The sequence below is a fragment of the Triturus cristatus genome, chromosome 11 (genome assembly GCF_964204655.1).
Source record: "Triturus cristatus chromosome 11, aTriCri1.1, whole genome shotgun sequence".
NCBI lineage: Eukaryota > Metazoa > Chordata > Amphibia > Caudata > Salamandridae > Triturus > Triturus cristatus.
Window position 1 is genome coordinate 1,138,867,178 of NC_140594.1, and position 24,556 is coordinate 1,138,891,733.

Here is a 24,556-nt window from a genome sequence, read left to right on the forward strand (position 1 = left end):
CAACTATCTGTCTCTGCTGAAATACAAGAGAGTGATCGCCAAAGGATCAACCCCATACTTTGAAAGTAAAGATACCCAATTATAAGCATAAATGACTGGTGGGACCGTCACACGTTTTTCTGGGCATGCTTTGAATGTCATTCTTGCCTTTTCGTTCTGCTCTTATCATTCTCCTGGGCATTTCATGGAAGGCACTCTCTTTCTCTTCGCTGCTTTGCTTCCAATGCTGCCTAAATATGTTCATTTCCACTATTTGTACTACTGCTTTCCATTTCTTCTCTTCTGCACAGATTTGGCCTTGGTTTCAATCCCCAGTTCCTTACCCTCTACAAGAAACTTTCTACTGCTTTTCATGTTGGTATCTAAACCAAATGCACCATTGAAACTGTTGCAAGATAGTCATTGAACTCGGGGTTGTAATCTTTAGAACCGAGAGCAACCACAACATAGGGCGTTGGTGGTATAGTGGTGAGCATAGCTGCTTCCCAAGCAGTTGACCCGGGTTCGATTCCCGGCCAATGCAGTGTAAATTTTTATATGTTCTCCAAGCAGGATTTGTTTTAATGCAACATGTCACAAAACGGAAATATCATGAACAGATTAATCAGACGTTAAATAAAAAAAAAACATGAAATACTTAGGCAGGCATCTCGATCGCCCCATCTGCTACATTCATTGTCCTATTAGATGCTATTTTCCAAAAAGCAGAGTCACCACTCACATGTGCTGGTAATAAATATGTTGCGGGCGGTAGACAATGAAAGGGCTGAACCCTGACCAGACATTCTAACTCTAGCATCTCTATATTAAAAAGCCTTTCTAGGCAATATCTAGCATGTGAATAAAAGTAGGCAAGATCCACCGATGAATCTGGCAAAAGTCCCCAACGATTTTGTGCACACTTGTTCTCTCACCTGAATGCAGCGCCATCTTGTAGCCATCGGATGTAACTGCAGCTCACAAAATGTTATATCAGAGAGCAAGTTGAGAGGACTCCAAGAGGCAGATGACCATGGAAAGAGCCTCTCACGACAGCAGGAAGGTTGGATATTTCAAGATGGCAACATTTCCTGTCCAACGTCCTCACGTCCCGAACGCTCCCAAACGCTCAAAAGCCTCGCCCTCACCGGGTAGATCTCTGGCTCCCAGTTAAAATCAAATCCTGAGCATGCTAGCGCAAGGATCAAAGAGAGAGGAGAGGGTTAGAGAGCTGCTATCTTGGTAAAGGCCTGAAACTGCTAGTTCCCAAGAGGGTCTGCACTTTCAGTTATGACTGACTGTGAGACGAGAAGATGAAGATTTTCTGCACCCAGCATACATTGCAGCATGCTTAGGCAAATGAGGAGCGAGACCCACCAATCCCTCGCCACTTCGCTGAAAGCTCCTCCTCTGCATAAAGAGAACACTTTTACAAGGGAGCAGAGTGGCGCAGCGGAAGCGTGCTGGGCCCATAACCCAGAGGTCGATGGATCGAAACCATCCTCTGCTATAATATTTCTTGTTTTTTCTTCTGAGAACCAATCTGTCATTTCCACGCTACCAGCAAGGAAAAGCGCAGGCTTGTGCTAGCTATGTGAGAAAAGACTTCTCAACTATCTGTCTCTGCTGAAACACAACAGAGTGATCGCCAAAGGATCAACCCCATACTTTGAAAGTAAAGATACCCAATTATAAGCATAAATGACTGGTGGGACCGTCACACGTTTTTCTGGGCATGCTTTGAATGTCATTCTTGCCTTTTCGTTCTGCTCTTATCATTCTCCTGGGCATTTCATGGAAGGCACTCTCTTTCTCTTCGCTGCTTTGCTTCCAATGCTGCCTAAATATGTTCATTTCCACTATTTGTACTACTGCTTTCCATTTCTTCTCTTCTGCACAGATTTGGCCTTGGTTTCAATCCCCAGTTCCTTACCCTCTACAAGAAACTTTCTACTGCTTTTCATGTTGGTATCTAAACCAAATGCACCATTGAAACTGGTGCAAGATAGTCATTGAACTCGGGGTTGTAATCTTTAGAACCGAGAGCACCCACATCATAGGGCGTTGGTGGTATAGTGGTGAGCATAGCTGCTTCCCAAGCAGTTGACCCGGGTTCGATTCCCGGCCAATGCAGTGCAAATTTTTATATGTTCTCCAAGCAGGATTTGTTTTAATGCAACATGTCACAAAACGGAAATATCATGAACAGATTAATCAGACGTTAAATTAAAAAAAAAATGAAATACTTAGGCAGGCATCTCGATCGCCCCATCTGCTACATTCATTGTCCTATTAGATGCTATTTTCCAAAAAGCAGAGTCACCACTCACATGTGCTGGTAATAAATATGTTGCGGGCGGTAGACAATGAAAGGGCTGAACCCTGACCAGACATTCTAACTCTAGCATCTCTATATTAAAAAGCCTTTCTAGGCAATATCTAGCATGTGAATAAAAGTAGGCAAGATCCACCGATGAATCTGGCAAAAGTCCCCAACGATTTTGTGCACACTTGTTCTCTCACCTGAATGCAGCGCCATCTTGTAACCATCGGATGTAACTGCAGCTCACAAAATGTTATATCAGAGAGCAAGTTGAGAGGACTCCAAGAGGCAGATGTCCATGGAAAGAGCCTCTCACGACAGCAGGAAGGTTGGATATTTCAAGATGGCAACATTTCCTGTCCAACGTCCTCACGTCCCGAACGCTCCCAAACGCTCAAAAGCCTCACACCGGGCAAGCCCTCACCGGGTAGATCTCTGGCTCCCAGTTAAAATCAAATCCTGAGCATGCTAGCGCTAGGATCAAAGAGAGAGGAGAGGGTTAGAGAGCTGCTATCTTGGTAAAGGTCTGAAACTGCTAGTTCCCAAGAGGGTCTGCACTTTCAGTTATGACTGACTGTGAGACGAGAAGATGAAGATTTTCTGCACCCAGCATACATTGCAGCATGCTTAGGCAAATGAGGAGCGAGACCCACCAATCCCTCGCCACTTCGCTGAAAGCTCCTCCTCTGCATAAAGAGAACACTTTTACAAGGGAGCAGAGTGGCGCAGCGGAAGCGTGCTGGGCCCATAACCCAGAGGTCGATGGATCGAAACCATCCTCTGCTATAATATTTCTTGTTTTTTCTTCTGAGAACCAATCTGTCATTTCCACGCTACCAGCAAGGAAAAGCGCAGGCTTGTGCTAGCTATGTGAGAAAAGACTTCTCAACTATCTGTCTCTGCTGAAACACAACAGAGTGATCGCCAAAGGATCAACCCCATACTTTGAAAGTAAAGATACCCAATTATAAGCATAAATGACTGGTGGGACCGTCACACGTTTTTCTGGGCATGCTTTGAATGTCATTCTTGCCTTTTCGTTCTGCTCTTATCATTCTCCTGGGCATTTCATGGAAGGCACTCTCTTTCTCTTCGCTGCTTTGCTTCCAATGCTGCCTAAATATGTTCATTTCCACTATTTGTACTACTGCTTTCCATTTCTTCTCTTCTGCACAGATTTGGCCTTGGTTTCAATCCCCAGTTCCTTACCCTCTACAAGAAACTTTCTACTGTTTTTCATGTTGGTATCTAAACCAAATGCACCATTGAAACTGGTGCAAGATAGTCATTGAACTCGGGGTTGTAATCTTTAGAACCGAGAGCACCCACATCATAGGGCGTTGGTGGTATAGTGGTGAGCATAGCTGCTTCCCAAGCAGTTGACCCGGGTTCGATTCCCGGCCAATGCAGTGCAAATTTTTATATGTTCTCCAAGCAGGATTTGTTTTAATGCAACATGTCACAAAACGGAAATATCATGAACAGATTATTCAGACGTTAAATTAAAAAAAAAATGAAATACTTAGGCAGGCATCTCGATCGCCCCATCTGCTACATTCATTGTCCTATTAGATGCTATTTTCCAAAAAGCAGAGTCACCACTCACATGTGCTGGTAATAAATATGTTGCGGGCGGTAGACAATGAAAGGGCTGAACCCCGACCAGACATTCTAACTCTAGCATCTCTATATTAAAAAGCATTTCTAGGCAATATCTAGCATGTGAATAAAAGTAGGCAAGATCCACCGATGAATCTGGCAAAAGTCCCCAACGATTTTGTGCACACTTGTTCTCTCACCTGAATGCAGCGCCACCTTGTAGCCATCGGATGTAACTGCAGCTCACAAAATGTTATATCAGAGAGCAAGTTGAGAGGACTCCAAGAGGCAGATGTCCATGGAAAGAGCCTCTCACGACAGCAGGAAGGTTGGATATTTCAAGATGGCAACATTTCCTGTCCAATGTCCTCACGTCCCGAACGCTCCCAAACGCTCAAAAGCCTCGCCCTCACCGGGTAGATCTCTGGCTCCCAGTTAAAATCAAATCCTGAGCATGCTAGCGCTAGGATCAAAGAGAGAGGAGAGGGTTAGAGAGCTGCTATCTTGGTAAAGGCCTGAAACTGCTAGTTCCCAAGAGGGTCTGCACTTTCAGTTATGACTGACTGTGAGACGAGAAGATGAAGATTTTCTGCACCCAGCATACATTGCAGCATGCTTAGGCAAATGAGGAGCGAGACCCACCAATCCCTCGCCACTTCGCTGAAAGCTCCTCCTCTGCATAAAGAGAACACTTTTACAAGGGAGCAGAGTGGCGCAGCGGAAGCGTGCTGGGCCCATAACCCAGAGGTCGATGGATCGAAACCATCCTCTGCTATAATATTTCTTGTTTTTTCTTCTGAGAACCAATCTGTCATTTCCACGCTACCAGCAAGGAAAAGCGCAGGCTTGTGCTAGCTATGTGAGAAAAGACTTCTCAACTATCTGTCTCTGCTGAAATACAAGAGAGTGATCGCCAAAGGATCAACCCCATACTTTGAAAGTAAAGATACCCAATTATAAGCATAAATGACTGGTGGGACCGTCACACGTTTTTCTGGGCATGCTTTGAATGTCATTCTTGCCTTTTCGTTCTGCTCTTATCATTCTCCTGGGCATTTCATGGAAGGCACTCTCTTTCTCTTCGCTGCTTTGCTTCCAATGCTGCCTAAATATGTTCATTTCCACTATTTGTACTACTGCTTTCCATTTCTTCTCTTCTGCACAGATTTGGCCTTGGTTTCAATCCCCAGTTCCTTACCCTCTACAAGAAACTTTCTACTGCTTTTCATGTTGGTATCTAAACCAAATGCACCATTGAAACTTTTGCAAGATAGTCATTGAACTCGGGGTTGTAATCTTTAGAACCGAGAGCAACCACAACATAGGGCGTTGGTGGTATAGTGGTGAGCATAGCTGCTTCCCAAGCAGTTGACCCGGGTTCGATTCCCGGCCAATGCAGTGCAAATTTTTATATGTTCTCCAAGCAGGATTTGTTTTAATGCAACATGTCACAAAACGGAAATATCATGAACAGATTAATCAGACGTTAAATTTAAAAAAAAATGAAATACTTAGGCAGGCATCTCGATCGCCCCATCTGCTACATTCATTGTCCTATTAGATGCTATTTTCCAAAAAGCAGAGTCACCACTCACATGTGCTGGTAATAAATATGTTGCGGGCGGTAGACAATGAAAGGGCTGAACCCTGACCAGACATTCTAACTCTAGCATCTCTATATTAAAAAGCCTTTCTAGGCAATATCTAGCATGTGAATAAAAGTAGGCAAGATCCACCGATGAATCTGGCAAAAGTCCCCAACGATTTTGTGCACACTTGTTCTCTCACCTGAATTCAGCGCCATCTTGTAACCATCGGATGTAACTGCAGCTCACAAAATGTTATATCAGAGAGCAAGTTGAGAGGACTCCAAGAGGCAGATGTCCATGGAAAGAGCCTCTCACGACAGCAGGAAGGTTGGATATTTCAAGATGGCAACATTTCCTGTCCAACGTCCTCACGTCCCGAACGCTCCCAAACGCTCAAAAGCCTCACACCGGGCAAGCCCTCACCGGGTAGATCTCTGGCTCCCAGTTAAAATCAAATCCTGAGCATGCTAGCGCTAGGATCAAAGAGAGAGGAGAGGGTTAGAGAGCTGCTATCTTGGTAAAGGCCTGAAACTGCTAGTTCCCAAGAGGGTCTGCACTTTCAGTTATGACTGACTGTGAGACGAGAAGATGAAGATTTTCTGCACCCAGCATACATTGCAGCATGCTTAGGCAAATGAGGAGCGAGACCCACCAATCCCTCGCCACTTCGCTGAAAGCTCCTCCTCTGCATAAAGAGAACACTTTTACAAGGGAGCAGAGTGGCGCAGCGGAAGCGTGCTGGGCCCATAACCCAGAGGTCGATGGATCGAAACCATCCTCTGCTATAATATTTCTTGTTTTTTCTTCTGAGAACCAATCTGTCATTTCCACGCTACCAGCAAGGAAAAGCGCAGGCTTGTGCTAGCTATGTGAGAAAAGACTTCTCAACTATCTGTCTCTGCTGAAACACAACAGAGTGATCGCCAAAGGATCAACCCCATACTTTGAAAGTAAAGATACCCAATTATAAGCATAAATGACTGGTGGGACCGTCACACGTTTTTCTGGGCATGCTTTGAATGTCATTCTTGCCTTTTCGTTCTGCTCTTATCATTCTCCTGGGCATTTCATGGAAGGCACTCTCTTTCTCTTCGCTGCTTTGCTTCCAATGCTGCCTAAATATGTTCATTTCCACTATTTGTACTACTGCTTTCCATTTCTTCTCTTCTGCACAGATTTGGCCTTGGTTTCAATCCCCAGTTCCTTACCCTCTACAAGAAACTTTCTACTGTTTTTCATGTTGGTATCTAAACCAAATGCACCATTGAAACTGGTGCAAGATAGTCATTAAACTCGGGGTTGTAATCTTTAGAACCGAGAGAACCCACATCATAGGGCGTTGGTGGTATAGTGGTGAGCATAGCTGCTTCCCAAGCAGTTGACCCGGGTTCGATTCCCGGCCAATGCAGTGCAAATTTTTATATGTTCTCCAAGCAGGATTTGTTTTAATGCAACATGTCACAAAACGGAAATATCATGAACAGATTATTCAGACGTTAAATTAAAAAAAAAATGAAATACTTAGGCAGGCATCTCGATCGCCCCATCTGCTACATTCATTGTCCTATTAGATGCTATTTTCCAAAAAGCAGAGTCACCACTCACATGTGCTGGTAATAAATATGTTGCGGGCGGTAGACAATGAAAGGGCTGAACCCCGACCAGACATTCTAACTCTAGCATCTCTATATTAAAAAGCATTTCTAGGCAATATCTAGCATGTGAATAAAAGTAGGCAAGATCCACCGATGAATCTGGCAAAAGTCCCCAACGATTTTGTGCACACTTGTTCTCTCACCTGAATGCAGCGCCACCTTGTAGCCATCGGATGTAACTGCAGCTCACAAAATGTTATATCAGAGAGCAAGTTGAGAGGACTCCAAGAGGCAGATGTCCATGGAAAGAGCCTCTCACGACAGCAGGAAGGTTGGATATTTCAAGATGGCAACATTTCCTGTCCAATGTCCTCACGTCCCGAACGCTCCCAAACGCTCAAAAGCCTCGCCCTCACCGGGTAGATCTCTGGCTCCCAGTTAAAATCAAATCCTGAGCATGCTAGCGCTAGGATCAAAGAGAGAGGAGAGGGTTAGAGAGCTGCTATCTTGGTAAAGGCCTGAAACTGCTAGTTCCCAAGAGGGTCTGCACTTTCAGTTATGACTGACTGTGAGACGAGAAGATGAAGATTTTCTGCACCCAGCATACATTGCAGCATGCTTAGGCAAATGAGGAGCGAGACCCACCAATCCCTCGCCACTTCGCTGAAAGCTCCTCCTCTGCATAAAGAGAACACTTTTACAAGGGAGCAGAGTGGCGCAGCGGAAGCGTGCTGGGCCCATAACCCAGAGGTCGATGGATTGAAACCATCCTCTGCTATAATATTTCTTGTTTTTTCTTCTGAGAACCAATCTGTCATTTCCACGCTACCAGCAAGGAAAAGCGCAGGCTTGTGCTAGCTATGTGAGAAAAGACTTCTCAACTATCTGTCTCTGCTGAAATACAAGAGAGTGATCGCCAAAGGATCAACCCCATACTTTGAAAGTAAAGATACCCAATTATAAGCATAAATGACTGGTGGGACCGTCACACGTTTTTCTGGGCATGCTTTGAATGTCATTCTTGCCTTTTCGTTCTGCTCTTATCATTCTCCTGGGCATTTCATGGAAGGCACTCTCTTTCTCTTCGCTGCTTTGCTTCCAATGCTGCCTAAATATGTTCATTTCCACTATTTGTACTACTGCTTTCCATTTCTTCTCTTCTGCACAGATTTGGCCTTGGTTTCAATCCCCAGTTCCTTACCCTCTACAAGAAACTTTCTACTGCTTTTCATGTTGGTATCTAAACCAAATGCACCATTGAAACTGTTGCAAGATAGTCATTGAACTCGGGGTTGTAATCTTTAGAACCGAGAGCAACCACAACATAGGGCGTTGGTGGTATAGTGGTGAGCATAGCTGCTTCCCAAGCAGTTGACCCGGGTTCGATTCCCGGCCAATGCAGTGCAAATTTTTATATGTTCTCCAAGCAGGATTTGTTTTAATGCAACATGTCACAAAACGGAAATATCATGAACAGATTAATCAGACGTTAAATTAAAAAAAAAATGAAATACTTAGGCAGGCATCTCGATCGCCCCATCTGCTACATTCATTGTCCTATTAGATGCTATTTTCCAAAAAGCAGAGTCACCACTCACATGTGCTGGTAATAAATATGTTGCGGGCGGTAGACAATGAAAGGGCTGAACCCTGACCAGACATTCTAACTCTAGCATCTCTATATTAAAAAGCCTTTCTAGGCAATATCTAGCATGTGACTAAAAGTAGGCAAGATCCACCGATGAATCTGGCAAAAGTCCCCAACGATTTTGTGCACACTTGTTCTCTCACCTGAATGCAGCGCCATCTTGTAGCCATCGGATGTAACTGCAGCTCACAAAATGTTATATCAGAGAGCAAGTTGAGAGGACTCCAAGAGGCAGATGTCCATGGAAAGAGCCTCTCACGACAGCAGGAAGGTTGGATATTTCAAGATGGCAACATTTCCTGTCCAACGTCCTCACGTCCCGAACGCTCCCAAACGCTCAAAAGCCTCACACCGGGCAAGCCCTCACCGGGTAGATCTCTGGCTCCCAGTTAAAATCAAATCCTGAGCATGCTAGCGCTAGGATCAAAGAGAGAGGAGAGGGTTAGAGAGCTGCTATCTTGGTAAAGGCCTGAAACTGCTAGTTCCCAAGAGGGTCTGCACTTTCAGTTATGACTGACTGTGAGACGAGAAGATGAAGATTTTCTGCACCCAGCATACATTGCAGCATGCTTAGGCAAATGAGGAGCGAGACCCACCAATCCCTCGCCACTTCGCTGAAAGCTCCTCCTCTGCATAAAGAGAACACTTTTACAAGGGAGCGGAGTGGCGCAGCGGAAGCGTGCTGGGCCCATAACCCAGAGGTCGATGGATCGAAACCATCCTCTGCTATAATAATTCTTGTTTTTTCTTCTGAGAACCAATCTGTCATTTCCACGCTACCAGCAAGGAAAAGCGCAGGCTTGTGCTAGCTATGTGAGAAAAGACTTCTCAACTATCTGTCTCTGCTGAAACACAACAGAGTGATCGCCAAAGGATCAACCCCATACTTTGAAAGTAAAGATACCCAATTATAAGCATAAATGACTGGTGGGACCGTCACACGTTTTTCTGGGCATGCTTTGAATGTCATTCTTGCCTTTTCGTTCTGCTCTTATCATTCTCCTGGGCATTTCATGGAAGGCACTCTCTTTCTCTTCGCTGCTTTGCTTCCAATGCTGCCTAAATATGTTCATTTCCACTATTTGTACTACTGCTTTCCATTTCTTCTCTTCTGCACAGATTTGGCCTTGGTTTCAATCCCCAGTTCCTTACCCTCTACAAGAAACTTTCTACTGCTTTTCATGTTGGTATCTAAACCAAATGCACCATTGAAACTGGTGCAAGATAGTCATTGAACTCGGGGTTGTAATCTTTAGAACCGAGAGCACCCACATCATAGGGCGTTGGTGGTATAGTGGTGAGCATAGCTGCTTCCCAAGCAGTTGACCCGGGTTCGATTCCCGGCCAATGCAGTGCAAATTTTTATATGTTCTCCAAGCAGGATTTGTTTTAATGCAACATGTCACAAAACGGAAATATAATGAACAGATTAATCAGACGTTAAATTAAAAAAAAAATGAAATACTTAGGCAGGCATCTCGATCGCCCCATCTGCTACATTCATTGTCCTATTAGATGCTATTTTCCAAAAAGCAGAGTCCCCACTCACATGTGCTGGTAATAAATATGTTACGGGCGGTAGACAATGAAAGGGCTGAACCCCGACCAGACATTCTAACTCTAGCATCTCTATATTAAAAAGCATTTCTAGGCAATATCTAGCACGTGAATAAAAGTAGGCAAGATCCACCGATGAATCTGGCAAAAGTCCCCAACGATTTTGTGCACACTTGTTCTCTCACCTGAATGCAGCGCCACCTTGTAGCCATCGGATGTAACTGCAGCTCACAAAATGTTATATCAGAGAGCAAGTTGAGAGGACTCCAAGAGGCAGATGTCCATGGAAAGAGCCTCTCACGACAGCAGGAAGGTTGGATATTTCAAGATGGCAACATTTCCTGTCCTATGTCCTCACGTCCCGAACGCTCCCAAACGCTCAAAAGCCTCGCCCTCACCGGGTAGATCTCTGGCTCCCAGTTAAAATCAAATCCTGAGCATGCTAGCGCTAGGATCAAAGAGAGAGGAGAGGGTTAGAGAGCTGCTATCTTGGTAAAGGCCTGAAACTGCTAGTTCCCAAGAGGGTCTGCACTTTCAGTTATGACTGACTGTGAGACGAGAAGATGAAGATTTTCTGCACCCAGCATACATTGCAGCATGCTTAGGCAAATGAGGAGCGAGACCCACCAATCCCTCGCCACTTCGCTGAAAGCTCCTCCTCTGCATAAAGAGAACACTTTTACAAGGGAGCAGAGTGGCGCAGCGGAAGCGTGCTGGGCCCATAACCCAGAGGTCGATGGATCGAAACCATCCTCTGCTATAATATTTCTTGTTTTTTCTTCTGAGAACCAATCTGTCATTTCCACGCTACCAGCAAGGAAAAGCGCAGGCTTGTGCTAGCTATGTGAGAAAAGACTTCTCAACTATCTGTCTCTGCTGAAATACAAGAGAGTGATCGCCAAAGGATCAACCCCATACTTTGAAAGTAAAGATACCCAATTATAAGCATAAATGACTGGTGGGACCGTCACACGTTTTTCTGGGCATGCTTTGAATGTCATTCTTGCCTTTTCGTTCTGCTCTTATCATTCTCCTGGGCATTTCATGGAAGGCACTCTCTTTCTCTTCTCTGCTTTGCTTCCAATGCTGCCTAAATATGTTCATTTCCACTATTTGTACTACTGCTTTCCATTTCTTCTCTTCTGCACAGATTTGGCCTTGGTTTCAATCCCCAGTTCCTTACCCTCTACAAGAAACTTTCTACTGCTTTTCATGTTGGTATCTAAACCAAATGCACCATTGAAACTGTTGCAAGATAGTCATTGAACTCGGGGTTGTAATCTTTAGAACCGAGAGCAACCACAACATAGGGCGTTGGTGGTATAGTGGTGAGCATAGCTGCTTCCCAAGCAGTTGACCCGGGTTCGATTCCCGGCCAATGCAGTGCAAATTTTTATATGTTCTCCAAGCAGGATTTGTTTTAATGCAACATGTCACAAAACGGAAATATCATGAACAGATTAATCAGACGTTAAATTAAAAAAAAACATGAAATACTTAGGCAGGCATCTCGATCGCCCCATCTGCTACATTCATTGTCCTATTAGATGCTATTTTCCAAAAAGCAGAGTCACCACTCACATGTGCTGGTAATAAATATGTTGCGGGCGGTAGACAATGAAAGGGCTGAACCCTGACCAGACATTCTAACTCTAGCATCTCTATATTAAAAAGCCTTTCTAGGCAATATCTAGCATGTGAATAAAAGTAGGCAAGATCCACCGATGAATCTGGCAAAAGTCCCCAACGATTTTGTGCACACTTGTTCTCTCACCTGAATGCAGCGCCATCATGTAGCCATCGGATGTAACTGCAGCTCACAAAATGTTATATCAGAGAGCAAGTTGAGAGGACTCCAAGAGGCAGATGTCCATGGAAAGAGCCTCTCACGACAGCAGGAAGGTTGGATATTTCAAGATGGCAACATTTCCTGTCCAACGTCCTCACGTCCCGAACGCTCCCAAACGCTCAAAAGCCTCGCCCTCACCGGGTAGATCTCTGGCTCCCAGTTAAAATCAAATCCTGAGCATGCTAGCGCTAGGATCAAAGAGAGAGGAGAGGGTTAGAGAGCTGCTATCTTGGTAAAGGCCTGAAACTGCTAGTTCCCAAGAGGGTCTGCACTTTCAGTTATGACTGACTGTGAGACGAGAAGATGAAGATTTTCTGCACCCAGCATACATTGCAGCATGCTTAGGCAAATGAGGAGCGAGACCCACCAATCCCTCGCCACTTCGCTGAAAGCTCCTCCTCTGCATAAAGAGAACACTTTTACAAGGGAGCGGAGTGGCGCAGCGGAAGCGTGCTGGGCCCATAACCCAGAGGTCGATGGATCGAAACCATCCTCTGCTATAATATTTCTTGTTTTTTCTTCTGAGAACCAATCTGTCATTTCCACGCTACCAGCAAGGAAAAGCGCAGGCTTGTGCTAGCTATGTGAGAAAAGACTTCTCAACTATCTGTCTCTGCTGAAACACAACAGAGTGATCGCCAAAGGATCAACCCCATACTTTGAAAGTAAAGATACCCAATTATAAGCATAAATGACTGGTGGGACCGTCACACGTTTTTCTGGGCATGCTTTGAATGTCATTCTTGCCTTTTCGTTCTGCTCTTATCATTCTCCTGGGCATTTCATGGAAGGCACTCTCTTTCTCTTCGCTGCTTTGCTTCCAATGCTGCCTAAATATGTTCATTTCCACTATTTGTACTACTGCTTTCCATTTCTTCTCTTCTGCACAGATTTGGCCTTGGTTTCAATCCCCAGTTCCTTACCCTCTACAAGAAACTTTCTACTGCTTTTCATGTTGGTATCTAAACCAAATGCACCATTGAAACTGGTGCAAGATAGTCATTGAACTCGGGGTTGTAATCTTTAGAACCGAGAGCACCCACATCATAGGGCGTTGGTGGTATAGTGGTGAGCATAGCTGCTTCCCAAGCAGTTGACCCGGGTTTGATTCCCGGCCAATGCAGTGCAAATTTTTATATGTTCTCCAAGCAGGATTTGTTTTAATGCAACATGTCACAAAACGGAAATATAATGAACAGATTAATCAGACGTTAAATTAAAAAAAAAATGAAATACTTAGGCAGGCATCTCGATCGCCCCATCTGCTACATTCATTGTCCTATTAGATGCTATTTTCCAAAAAGCAGAGTCCCCACTCACATGTGCTGGTAATAAATATGTTGCGGGCGGTAGACAATGAAAGGGCTGAACCCCGACCAGACATTCTAACTCTAGCATCTCTATATTAAAAAGCATTTCTAGGCAATATCTAGCATGTGAATAAAAGTAGGCAAGATCCACCGATGAATCTGGCAAAAGTCCCCAACGATTTTGTGCACACTTGTTCTCTCACCTGAATGCAGCGCCACCTTGTAGCCATCGGATGTAACTGCAGCTCACAAAATGTTATATCAGAGAGCAAGTTGAGAGGACTCCAAGAGGCAGATGTCCATGGAAAGAGCCTCTCACGACAGCAGGAAGGTTGGATATTTCAAGATGGCAACATTTCCTGTCCAATGTCCAATGTCCTCACGTCCCGAACGCTCCCAAACGCTCAAAAGCCTCACCCTCACCGGGTAGATCTCTGGCTCCCAGTTAAAATCAAATCCTGAGCATGCTAGCGCTAGGATCAAAGAGAGAGGAGAGGGTTAGAGAGCTGCTATCTTGGTAAAGGCCTGAAACTGCTAGTTCCCAAGAGGGTCTGCACTTTCAGTTATGACTGACTGTGAGACGAGAAGATGAAGATTTTCTGCACCCAGCATACATTGCAGCATGCTTAGGCAAATGAGGAGCGAGACCCACCAATCCCTCGCCACTTCGCTGAAAGCTCCTCCTCTGCATAAAGAGAACACTTTTACAAGGGAGCAGAGTGGCGCAGCGGAAGCGTGCTGGGCCCATAACCCAGAGGTCGATGGATCGAAACCATCCTCTGCTATAATATTTCTTGTTTTTTCTTCTGAGAACCAATCTGTCATTTCCACGCTACCAGCAAGGAAAAGCGCAGGCTTGTGCTAGCTATGTGAGAAAAGACTTCTCAACTATCTGTCTCTGCTGAAACACAACAGAGTGATCGCCAAAGGATCAACCCCATACTTTGAAAGTAAAGATACCCAATTATAAGCATAAATGACTGGTGGGACCGTCACACGTTTTTCTGGGCATGCTTTGAATGTCATTCTTGCCTTTTCGTTCTGCTCTTATCATTCTCCTGGGCATTTCATGGAAGGCACTCTCTTTCTCTTCGCTGCTTTGCTTCCAATGCTGCCTAAATATGTTCATTTCCACTATTTGTACTACTGCTTTCCATTTCTTCTCTTCTGCACAGATTTGGCCTTGGTTTCAATCCCCAGTTCCTTACCCTCTACAAGAAACTTTCTACTGTTTTTCATGTTGGTATCTAAACCAAATGCACCATTGAAACTGGTGCAAGATAGTCATTAAACTCGGGGTTGTAATCTTTAGAACCGAGAGCACCCACATCATAGGGCGTTGGTGGTATAGTGGTGAGCATAGCTGCTTCCCAAGCAGTTGACCCGGGTTCGATTCCCGGCCAATGCAGTGCAAATTTTTATATGTTCTCCAAGCAGGATTTGTTTTAATGCAACATGTCACAAAACGGAAATATCATGAACAGATTATTCAGACGTTAAATTAAAAAAAAATGAAATACTTAGGCAGGCATCTCGATCGCCCCATCTGCTACATTCATTGTCCTATTAGATGCTATTTTCCAAAAAGCAGAGTCACCACTCACATGTGCTGGTAATAAATATGTTGCGGGCGGTAGACAATGAAAGGGCTGAACCCCGACCAGACATTCTAACTCTAGCATCTCTATATTAAAAAGCATTTCTAGGCAATATCTAGCATGTGAATAAAAGTAGGCAAGATCCACCGATGAATCTGGCAAAAGTCCCCAACGATTTTGTGCACACTTGTTCTCTCACCTGAATGCAGCGCCACCTTGTAGCCATCGGATGTAACTGCAGCTCACAAAATGTTATATCAGAGAGCAAGTTGAGAGGACTCCAAGAGGCAGATGTCCATGGAAAGAGCCTCTCACGACAGCAGGAAGGTTGGATATTTCAAGATGGCAACATTTCCTGTCCAATGTCCTCACGTCCCGAACGCTCCCAAACGCTCAAAAGCCTCGCCCTCACCGGGTAGATCTCTGGCTCCCAGTTAAAATCAAATCCTGAGCATGCTAGCGCTAGGATCAAAGAGAGAGGAGAGGGTTAGAGAGCTGCTATCTTGGTAAAGGCCTGAAACTGCTAGTTCCCAAGAGGGTCTGCACTTTCAGTTATGACTGACTGTGAGACGAGAAGATGAAGATTTTCTGCACCCAGCATACATTGCAGCATGCTTAGGCAAATGAGGAGCGAGACCCACCAATCCCTCGCCACTTCGCTGAAAGCTCCTCCTCTGCATAAAGAGAACACTTTTACAAGGGAGCAGAGTGGCGCAGCGGAAGCGTGCTGGGCCCATAACCCAGAGGTCGATGGATTGAAACCATCCTCTGCTATAATATTTCTTGTTTTTTCTTCTGAGAACCAATCTGTCATTTCCACGCTACCAGCAAGGAAAAGCGCAGGCTTGTGCTAGCTATGTGAGAAAAGACTTCTCAACTATCTGTCTCTGCTGAAATACAAGAGAGTGATCGCCAAAGGATCAACCCCATACTTTGAAAGTAAAGATACCCAATTATAAGCATAAATGACTGGTGGGACCGTCACACGTTTTTCTGGGCATGCTTTGAATGTCATTCTTGCCTTTTCGTTCTGCTCTTATCATTCTCCTGGGCATTTCATGGAAGGCACTCTCTTTCTCTTCGCTGCTTTGCTTCCAATGCTGCCTAAATATGTTCATTTCCACTATTTGTACTACTGCTTTCCATTTCTTCTCTTCTGCACAGATTTGGCCTTGGTTTCAATCCCCAGTTCCTTACCCTCTACAAGAAACTTTCTACTGCTTTTCATGTTGGTATCTAAACCAAATGCACCATTGAAACTGTTGCAAGATAGTCATTGAACTCGGGGTTGTAATCTTTAGAACCGAGAGCAACCACAACATAGGGCGTTGGTGGTATAGTGGTGAGCATAGCTGCTTCCCAAGCAGTTGACCCGGGTTCGATTCCCGGCCAATGCAGTGCAAATTTTTATATGTTCTCCAAGCAGGATTTGTTTTAATGCAACATGTCACAAAACGGAAATATCATGAACAGATTAATCAGACGTTAAATTAAAAAAAAAATGAAATACTTAGGCAGGCATCTCGATCGCCCCATCTGCTACATTCATTGTCCTATTAGATGCTATTTTCCAAAAAGCAGAGTCACCACTCACATGTGCTGGTAATAAATATGTTGCGGGCGGTAGACAATGAAAGGGCTGAACCCTGACCAGACATTCTAACTCTAGCATCTCTATATTAAAAAGCCTTTCTAGGCAACATCTAGCATGTGACTAAAAGTAGGCAAGATCCACCGATGAATCTGGCAAAAGTCCCCAACGATTTTGTGCACACTTGTTCTCTCACCTGAATGCAGCGCCATCTTGTAGCCATCGGATGTAACTGCAGCTCACAAAATGTTATATCAGAGAGCAAGTTGAGAGGACTCCAAGAGGCAGATGTCCATGGAAAGAGCCTCTCACGACAGCAGGAAGGTTGGATATTTCAAGATGGCAACATTTCCTGTCCAACGTCCTCACGTCCCGAACGCTCAAAAGCCTCACACCGGGCAAGCCCTCACCGGGTAGATCTCTGGCTCCCAGTTAAAATCAAATCCTGAGCATGCTAGCGCTAGGATCAAAGAGAGAGGAGAGGGTTAGAGAGCTGCTATCTTGGTAAAGGCCTGAAACTGCTAGTTCCCAAGAGGGTCTGCACTTTCAGTTATGACTGACTGTGAGACGAGAAGATGAAGATTTTCTTCACCCAGCATACATTGCAGCATGCTTAGGCAAATGAGGAGCGAGACCCACCAATCCCTCGCCACTTCGCTGAAAGCTCCTCCTCTGCATAAAGAGAACACTTTTACAAGGGAGCGGAGTGGCGCAGCGGAAGCGTGCTGGGCCCATAACCCAGAGGTCGATGGATCGAAACCATCCTCTGCTATAACATTTCTTGTTTTTTCTTCTGAGAACCAATCTGTCATTTCCACGCTACCAGCAAGGAAAAGCGCAGGCTTGTGCTAGCTATGTGAGAAAAGACTTCTCAACTATCTGTCTCTGCTGAAACACAACAGAGTGATCGCCAAAGGATCAACCCCATACTTTGAAAGTAAAGATACCCAATTATAAGCATAAATGACTGGTGGGACCGTCACACGTTTTTCTGGGCATGCTTTGAATGTCATTCTTGCCTTTTCGTTCTGCTCTTATCATTCTCCTGGGCATTTCATGGAAGGCACTCTCTTTCTCTTCGCTGCTTTGCTTCCAATGCTGCCTAAATATGTTCATTTCCACTATTTGTACTACTGCTTTCCATTTCTTCTCTTCTGCACAGATTTGGCCTTGGTTTCAATCCCCAGTTCCTTACCCTCTACAAGAAACTTTCTACTGCTTTTCATGTTGGTATCTAAACCAAATGCACCATTGAAACTGGTGCAAGATAGTCATTGAACTCGGGGTTGTAATCTTTAGAACCGAGAGCACCCACATCATAGGGCGTTGGTGGTATAGTGGTGAGCATAGCTGCTTCCCAAGCAGTTGACCCGGGTTCGATTCCCGGCCAATGCAGTGCAAATTTTTATATGTTCTCCAAGCAGGATTTGTTTTAATGCAACATGTCACAAAACGGAAATATAATGAACAGATTAATCAGACGTTAAATTTAAAAAAAAATGAATTACTTAGGCAGGCATCTCGATCGCCCCATCTGCTACATTCATTGTCCTATTAGATGCTATTTTCCAAAAAGCAGAGTCCCCACTCACATGTGCTGGTAATAAATATGTTGCGGGCGGTAGACAATGAAAGGGCTGAACCCCGACCAGACATTCTAACTCTAGCATCTCTATATTAAAAAGCATTTCTAGGCAATATCTAGCATGTGAATAAAAGTAGGCAAGATCCACCGATGAATCTGGCAAAAGTCCCCAACGATTTTGTGCACACTTGTTCTCTCACCTGAATGCAGCGCCACCTTGTAGCCATCGGATGTAACTGCAGCTCACAAAATGTTATATCAGAGAGCAAGTTGAGAGGACTCCAAGAGGCAGATGTCCATGGAAAGAGCCTCTCACGACAGCAGGAAGGTTGGATATTTCAAGATGGCAACATTTCCTGTCCAATGTCCTCACGTCCCGAACGCTCCCGAACGCTCAAAAGCCTCGCCCTCACCGGGTAGATCTCTGGCTCCCAGTTAAAATCAAATCCTGAGCATGCTAGCGCTAGGATCAAAGAGAGAGGAGAGGGTTAGAGAGCTGCTATCTTGGTAAAGGCCTGAAACTGCTAGTTCCCAAGAGGGTCTGCACTTTCAGTTATGACTGACTGTGAGACGAGAAGATGAAGATTTTCTGCACCCAGCATACATTGCAGCATGCTTAGGCAAATGAGGAGCGAGACCCACCAATCCCTCGCCACTTCGCTGAAAGCTCCTCCTCTGCATAAAGAGAACACTTTTACAAGGGAGCAGAGTGGCGCAGCGGAAGCGTGCTGGGCCCATAACCCAGAGGTCGATGGATCGAAACCATCCTCTGCTATAATATTTCTTGTTTTTTCTTCTGAGAACCAATCTGTCATTTCCACGCTACCAGCAAGGAAAAGCGCAGGCTTGTGCTAGCTATGTGAGAAAAGACTTCTCAACTATCTGTCTCTGCTGAAATACAAGAGAGTGATCGCCAAAGGATCAACCCCATACTTTGAAAGTAAAGATACCCAATTATAAGCATAAATGACTGGTGGGACCGTCACACGTTTTTCTGGGCATGCTTTGAATGTCATTCTTGCCTTTTCGTTCTGCTCTTATCATTCTCCTGGGCATTTCATGGAAGGCACTCTCTTTCTCTTCGCTGCTTTGCTTCCAATGCTGCCTAAATATGTTCATTTCCACTATTTGTACTACTGCTTTCCATTTCTTCTCTTCTGCACAGATTTGGCCTTGGTTTCAATCCCCAGTTCCTTACCCTCTACAAGAAACTTTCTACTGCTTTTCATGTTGGTATCTAAACCAAATGCACCATTGAGACTGTTGCAAGATAGTCATTGAACTCGGGGTTGTAATCTTTAGAACCGAGAGCAACCACAACATAGGGCGTTGGTGGTATAGTGGTGAGCATAGCTGCTTCCCAAGCAGTTGACCCGGGTTCGATTCCCGGCCAATGCAGTGCAAATTTTTATATGTTCTCCAAGCAGGATTTGTTTTAATGCAACATGTCACAAAACGGAAATATCATGAACAGATTAATCAGACGTTAAATTAAAAAAAAACATGAAATACTTAGGCAGGCATCTCGATCGCCCCATCTGCTACATTCATTGTCCTATTAGATGCTATTTTCCAAAAAGCAGAGTCACCACTCACATGTGCTGGTAATAAATATGTTGCGGGCGGTAGACAATGAAAGGGCTGAACCCTGACCAGACATTCTAACTCTAGCATCTCTATATTAAAAAGCCTTTCTAGGCAATATCTAGCATGTGAATAAAAGTAGGCAAGATCCACCGATGAATCTGGCAAAAGTCCCCAACGATTTTGTGCACACTTGTTCTCTCACCTGAATGCAGCGCCATCATGTAGCCATCGGATGTAACTGCAGCTCACAAAATGTTATATCAGAGAGCAAGTTGAGAGGACTCCAAGAGGCAGATGTCCATGGAAAGAGCCTCTCACGACAGCAGGAAGGTTGGATATTTCAAGATGGCAACATTTCCTGTCCAACGTCCTCACGTCCCGAACGCTCCCAAACGCTCAAAAGCCTCGCCCTCACCGGGTAGATCTCTGGCTCCCAGTTAAAATCAAATCCTGAGCATGCTAGCGCTAGGATCAAAGAGAGAGGAGAGGGTTAGAGAGCTGCTATCTTGGTAAAGGCCTGAAACTGCTAGTTCCCAAGAGGGTCTGCACTTTCAGTTATGACTGACTGTGAGACGAGAAGATGAAGATTTTCTGCACCCAGCATACATTGCAGCATGCTTAGGCAAATGAGGAGCGAGACCCACCAATCCCTCGCCACTTCGCTGAAAGCTCCTCCTCTGCATAAAGAGAACACTTTTACAAGGGAGCGGAGTGGCGCAGCGGAAGCGTGCTGGGCCCATAACCCAGAGGTCGATGGATCGAAACCATCCTCTGCTATAATATTTCTTGTTTTTTCTTCTGAGAACCAATCTGTCATTTCCACGCTACCAGCAAGGAAAAGCGCAGGCTTGTGCTAGCTATGTGAGAAAAGACTTCTCAACTATCTGTCTCTGCTGAAACACAACAGAGTGATCGCCAAAGGATCAACCCCATACTTTGAAAGTAAAGATACCCAATTATAAGCATAAATGACTGGTGGGACCGTCACACGTTTTTCTGGGCATGCTTTGAATGTCATTCTTGCCTTTTCGTTCTGCTCTTATCATTCTCCTGGGCATTTCATGGAAGGCACTCTCTTTCTCTTCGCTGCTTTGCTTCCAATGCTGCCTAAATATGTTCATTTCCACTATTTGTACTACTGCTTTCCATTTCTTCTCTTCTGCACAGATTTGGCCTTGGTTTCAATCCCCAGTTCCTTACCCTCTACAAGAAACTTTCTACTGCTTTTCATGTTGGTATCTAAACCAAATGCACCATTGAAACTGGTGCAAGATAGTCATTGAACTCGGGGTTGTAATCTTTAGAACCGAGAGCACCCACATCATAGGGCGTTGGTGGTATAGTGGTGAGCATAGCTGCTTCCCAAGCAGTTGACCCGGGTTTGATTCCCGGCCAATGCAGTGCAAATTTTTATATGTTCTCCAAGCAGGATTTGTTTTAATGCAACATGTCACAAAACGGAAATATAATGAACAGATTAATCAGACGTTAAATTAAAAAAAAAAATGAAATACTTAGGCAGGCATCTCGATCGCCCCATCTGCTACATTCATTGTCCTATTAGATGCTATTTTCCAAAAAGCAGAGTCCCCACTCACATGTGCTGGTAATAAATATGTTGCGGGCGGTAGACAATGAAAGGGCTGAACCCCGACCAGACATTCTAACTCTAGCATCTCTATATTAAAAAGCATTTCTAGGCAATATCTAGCATGTGAATAAAAGTAGGCAAGATCCACCGATGAATCTGGCAAAAGTCCCCAACGATTTTGTGCACACTTGTTCTCTCACCTGAATGCAGCGCCACCTTGTAGCCATCGGATGTAACTGCAGCTCACAAAATGTTATATCAGAGAGCCAGTTGAGAGGACTCCAAGAGGCAGATGTCCATGGAAAGAGCCTCTCACGACAGCAGGAAGGTTGGATATTTCAAGATGGCAACATTTCCTGTCCAATGTCCTCACGTCCCGAATGCTCCCAAACGCTCAAAAGCCTCACCCTCACCGGGTAGATCTCTGGCTCCCAGTTAAAATCAAATCCTGAGCATGCTAGCGCTAGGATCAAAGAGAGAGGAGAGGGTTAGAGAGCTGCTATCTTGGTAAAGGCCTGAAACTGCTAGTTCCCAAGAGGGTCTGCACTTTCAGTTATGACTGACTGTGAGACGAGAAGATGAAGATTTTCTGCACCCAGCATACATTGCAGCATGCTTAGGCAAATGAGGAGCGAGACCCACCAATCCCTCGCCACTTCGCTGAAAGCTCCTCCTCTGCATAAAGAGAACACTTTTAAAAGGGAGCAGAGTGGCGCAGCGGAAGCGTGCTGGGCCCATAACCCAGAGGTCGATGGATCGAAACCATCCTCTGCTATAATATTTCTTGTTTTTTCTTCTGAGAACCAATCTGTCATTTCCACGCTACCAGCAAGGAAAAGCGCAGGCTTGTGCTAGCTATGTGAGAAAAGACTTCTCAACTATCTGTCTCTGCTGAAACACAACAGAGTGATCGCCAAAGGATCAACCCCATACTTTGAAAGTAAAGATACCCAATTATAAGCATAAATGACTGGTGGGACCGTCACACGTTTTTCTGGGCATGCTTTGAATGTCATTCTTGCCTTTTCGTTCTGCTCTTATCATTCTCCTGGGCATTTCATGGAAGGCACTCTCTTTCTCTTCGCTGCTTTGCTTCCAATGCTGCCTAAATATGTTCATTTCCACTATTTGTACTACTGCTTTCCATTTCTTCTCTTCTGCACAGATTTGGCCTTGGTTTCAATCCCCAGTTCCTTACCCTCTACAAGAAACTTTCTACTGTTTTTCATGTTGGTATCTAAACCAAATGCACCATTGAAACTGGTGCAAGATAGTCATTAAACTCGGGGTTGTAATCTTTAGAACCGAGAGCACCCACATCATAGGGCGTTGGTGGTATAGTGGTGAGCATAGCTGCTTCCCAAGCAGTTGACCCGGGTTCGATTCCCGGCCAATGCAGTGCAAATTTTTATATGTTCTCCAAGCAGGATTTGTTTTAATGCAACATGTCACAAAACGGAAATATCATGAACAGATTATTCAGACGTTAAATTAAAAAAAAAATGAAATACTTAGGCAGGCATCTCGATCGCCCCATCTGCTACATTCATTGTCCTATTAGATGCTATTTTCCAAAAAGCAGAGTCACCACTCACATGTGCTGGTAATAAATATGTTGCGGGCGGTAGACAATGAAAGGGCTGAACCCCGACCAGACATTCTAACTCTAGCATCTCTATATTAAAAAGCCTTTCTAGGCAATATCTAGCATGTGAATAAAAGTAGGCAAGATCCACCGATGAATCTGGCAAAAGTCCCCAAGTATTTTGTGCACACTTGTTCTCTCACCTGAATGCAGCGCCATCTTGTAGCCATCGGATGTAACTGCAGCTCACAAAATGTTATATCAGAGAGCAAGTTGAGAGGACTCCAAGAGGCAGATGTCCATGGAAAGAGCCTCTCACGACAGCAGGAAGGTTGGATATTTCAAGATGGCAACATTTCCTGTCCAATGTCCTCACGTCCCGAACGCTCCCAAACGCTCAAAAGCCTCGCCCTCACCGGGTAGATCTCTGGCTCCCAGTTAAAATCAAATCCTGAGCATGCTAGCGCTAGGATCAAAGAGAGAGGAGAGGGTTAGAGAGCTGCTATCTTGGTAAAGGCCTGAAACTGCTAGTTCCCAAGAGGGTCTGCACTTTCAGTTATGACTGACTGTGAGACGAGAAGATGAAGATTTTCTGCACCCAGCATACATTGCAGCATGCTTAGGCAAATGAGGAGCGAGACCCACCAATCCCTCGCCACTTCGCTGAAAGCTCCTCCTCTGCATAAAGAGAACACTTTTACAAGGGAGCGGAGTGGCGCAGCGGAAGCGTGCTGGGCCCATAACCCAGAGGTCGATGGATCGAAACCATCCTCTGCTATAATATTTCTTGTTTTTTCTTCTGAGAACCAATCTGTCATTTCCACGCTACCAGCAAGGAAAAGCGCAGGCTTGTGCTAGCTATGTGAGAAAAGACTTCTCAACTATCTGTCTCTGCTGAAACACAACAGAGTGATCGCCAAAGGATCAACCCCATACTTTGAAAGTAAAGATACCCAATTATAAGCATAAATGACTGGTGGGACCGTCACACGTTTTTCTGGGCATGCTTTGAATGTCATTCTTGCCTTTTCGTTCTGCTCTTATCATTCTCCTGGGCATTTCATGGAAGGCACTCTCTTTCTCTTCGCTGCTTTGCTTCCAATGCTGCCTAAATATGTTCATTTCCACTATTTGTACTACTGCTTTCCATTTCTTCTCTTCTGCACAGATTTGGCCTTGGTTTCAATCCCCAGTTCCTTACCCTCTACAAGAAACTTTCTACTGCTTTTCATGTTGGTATCTAAACCAAATGCACCATTGAAACTGGTGCAAGATAGTCATTGAACTCGGGGTTGTAATCTTTAGAACCGAGAGCACCCACATCATAGGGCGTTGGTGGTATAGTGGTGAGCATAGCTGCTTCCCAAGCAGTTGACCCGGGTTTGATTCCCGGCCAATGCAGTGCAAATTTTTATATGTTCTCCAAGCAGGATTTGTTTTAATGCAACATGTCACAAAACGGAAATATAATGAACAGATTAATCAGACGTTAAATTAAAAAAAAAAATGAAATACTTAGGCAGGCATCTCGATCGCCCCATCTGCTACATTCATTGTCCTATTAGATGCT

General features: G+C 44.7%; 16 non-coding genes across 16 annotated transcripts; all 16 read left to right on the forward strand.

The window, feature by feature from the left end:
- The first annotated feature begins 451 nt into the window (after window positions 1–451).
- Window positions 452–523, forward strand: TRNAG-CCC (transfer RNA glycine (anticodon CCC)). The gene has a single exon. It is a non-coding gene; the product is annotated as a tRNA-Gly (tRNA).
- Window positions 524–2,040: 1,517 nt separating this feature from the next.
- TRNAG-CCC (transfer RNA glycine (anticodon CCC)) lies at window positions 2,041–2,112 on the forward strand. Its single transcript has one exon. It is a non-coding gene; the product is annotated as a tRNA-Gly (tRNA).
- Window positions 2,113–3,639: 1,527 nt separating this feature from the next.
- On the forward strand, window positions 3,640–3,711 carry TRNAG-CCC (transfer RNA glycine (anticodon CCC)). Its single transcript has one exon. It is a non-coding gene; the product is annotated as a tRNA-Gly (tRNA).
- Window positions 3,712–5,227: 1,516 nt separating this feature from the next.
- On the forward strand, window positions 5,228–5,299 carry TRNAG-CCC (transfer RNA glycine (anticodon CCC)). Its single transcript has one exon. It is a non-coding gene; the product is annotated as a tRNA-Gly (tRNA).
- A 1,527-nt stretch (window positions 5,300–6,826) lies between these two features.
- Window positions 6,827–6,898, forward strand: TRNAG-CCC (transfer RNA glycine (anticodon CCC)). Its single transcript has one exon. It is a non-coding gene; the product is annotated as a tRNA-Gly (tRNA).
- Window positions 6,899–8,414: 1,516 nt separating this feature from the next.
- Window positions 8,415–8,486, forward strand: TRNAG-CCC (transfer RNA glycine (anticodon CCC)). Its single transcript has one exon. It is a non-coding gene; the product is annotated as a tRNA-Gly (tRNA).
- Window positions 8,487–10,013: 1,527 nt separating this feature from the next.
- On the forward strand, window positions 10,014–10,085 carry TRNAG-CCC (transfer RNA glycine (anticodon CCC)). Its single transcript has one exon. It is a non-coding gene; the product is annotated as a tRNA-Gly (tRNA).
- Window positions 10,086–11,601: 1,516 nt separating this feature from the next.
- TRNAG-CCC (transfer RNA glycine (anticodon CCC)) lies at window positions 11,602–11,673 on the forward strand. The gene has a single exon. It is a non-coding gene; the product is annotated as a tRNA-Gly (tRNA).
- Window positions 11,674–13,190: 1,517 nt separating this feature from the next.
- Window positions 13,191–13,262, forward strand: TRNAG-CCC (transfer RNA glycine (anticodon CCC)). Its single transcript has one exon. It is a non-coding gene; the product is annotated as a tRNA-Gly (tRNA).
- Window positions 13,263–14,785: 1,523 nt separating this feature from the next.
- On the forward strand, window positions 14,786–14,857 carry TRNAG-CCC (transfer RNA glycine (anticodon CCC)). Its single transcript has one exon. It is a non-coding gene; the product is annotated as a tRNA-Gly (tRNA).
- A 1,515-nt stretch (window positions 14,858–16,372) lies between these two features.
- Window positions 16,373–16,444, forward strand: TRNAG-CCC (transfer RNA glycine (anticodon CCC)). The gene has a single exon. It is a non-coding gene; the product is annotated as a tRNA-Gly (tRNA).
- Window positions 16,445–17,961: 1,517 nt separating this feature from the next.
- TRNAG-CCC (transfer RNA glycine (anticodon CCC)) lies at window positions 17,962–18,033 on the forward strand. Its single transcript has one exon. It is a non-coding gene; the product is annotated as a tRNA-Gly (tRNA).
- A 1,516-nt stretch (window positions 18,034–19,549) lies between these two features.
- On the forward strand, window positions 19,550–19,621 carry TRNAG-CCC (transfer RNA glycine (anticodon CCC)). The gene has a single exon. It is a non-coding gene; the product is annotated as a tRNA-Gly (tRNA).
- A 1,517-nt stretch (window positions 19,622–21,138) lies between these two features.
- On the forward strand, window positions 21,139–21,210 carry TRNAG-CCC (transfer RNA glycine (anticodon CCC)). The gene has a single exon. It is a non-coding gene; the product is annotated as a tRNA-Gly (tRNA).
- A 1,517-nt stretch (window positions 21,211–22,727) lies between these two features.
- Window positions 22,728–22,799, forward strand: TRNAG-CCC (transfer RNA glycine (anticodon CCC)). The gene has a single exon. It is a non-coding gene; the product is annotated as a tRNA-Gly (tRNA).
- Window positions 22,800–24,315: 1,516 nt separating this feature from the next.
- On the forward strand, window positions 24,316–24,387 carry TRNAG-CCC (transfer RNA glycine (anticodon CCC)). The gene has a single exon. It is a non-coding gene; the product is annotated as a tRNA-Gly (tRNA).
- The last annotated feature ends 169 nt before the right edge of the window (window positions 24,388–24,556 follow it).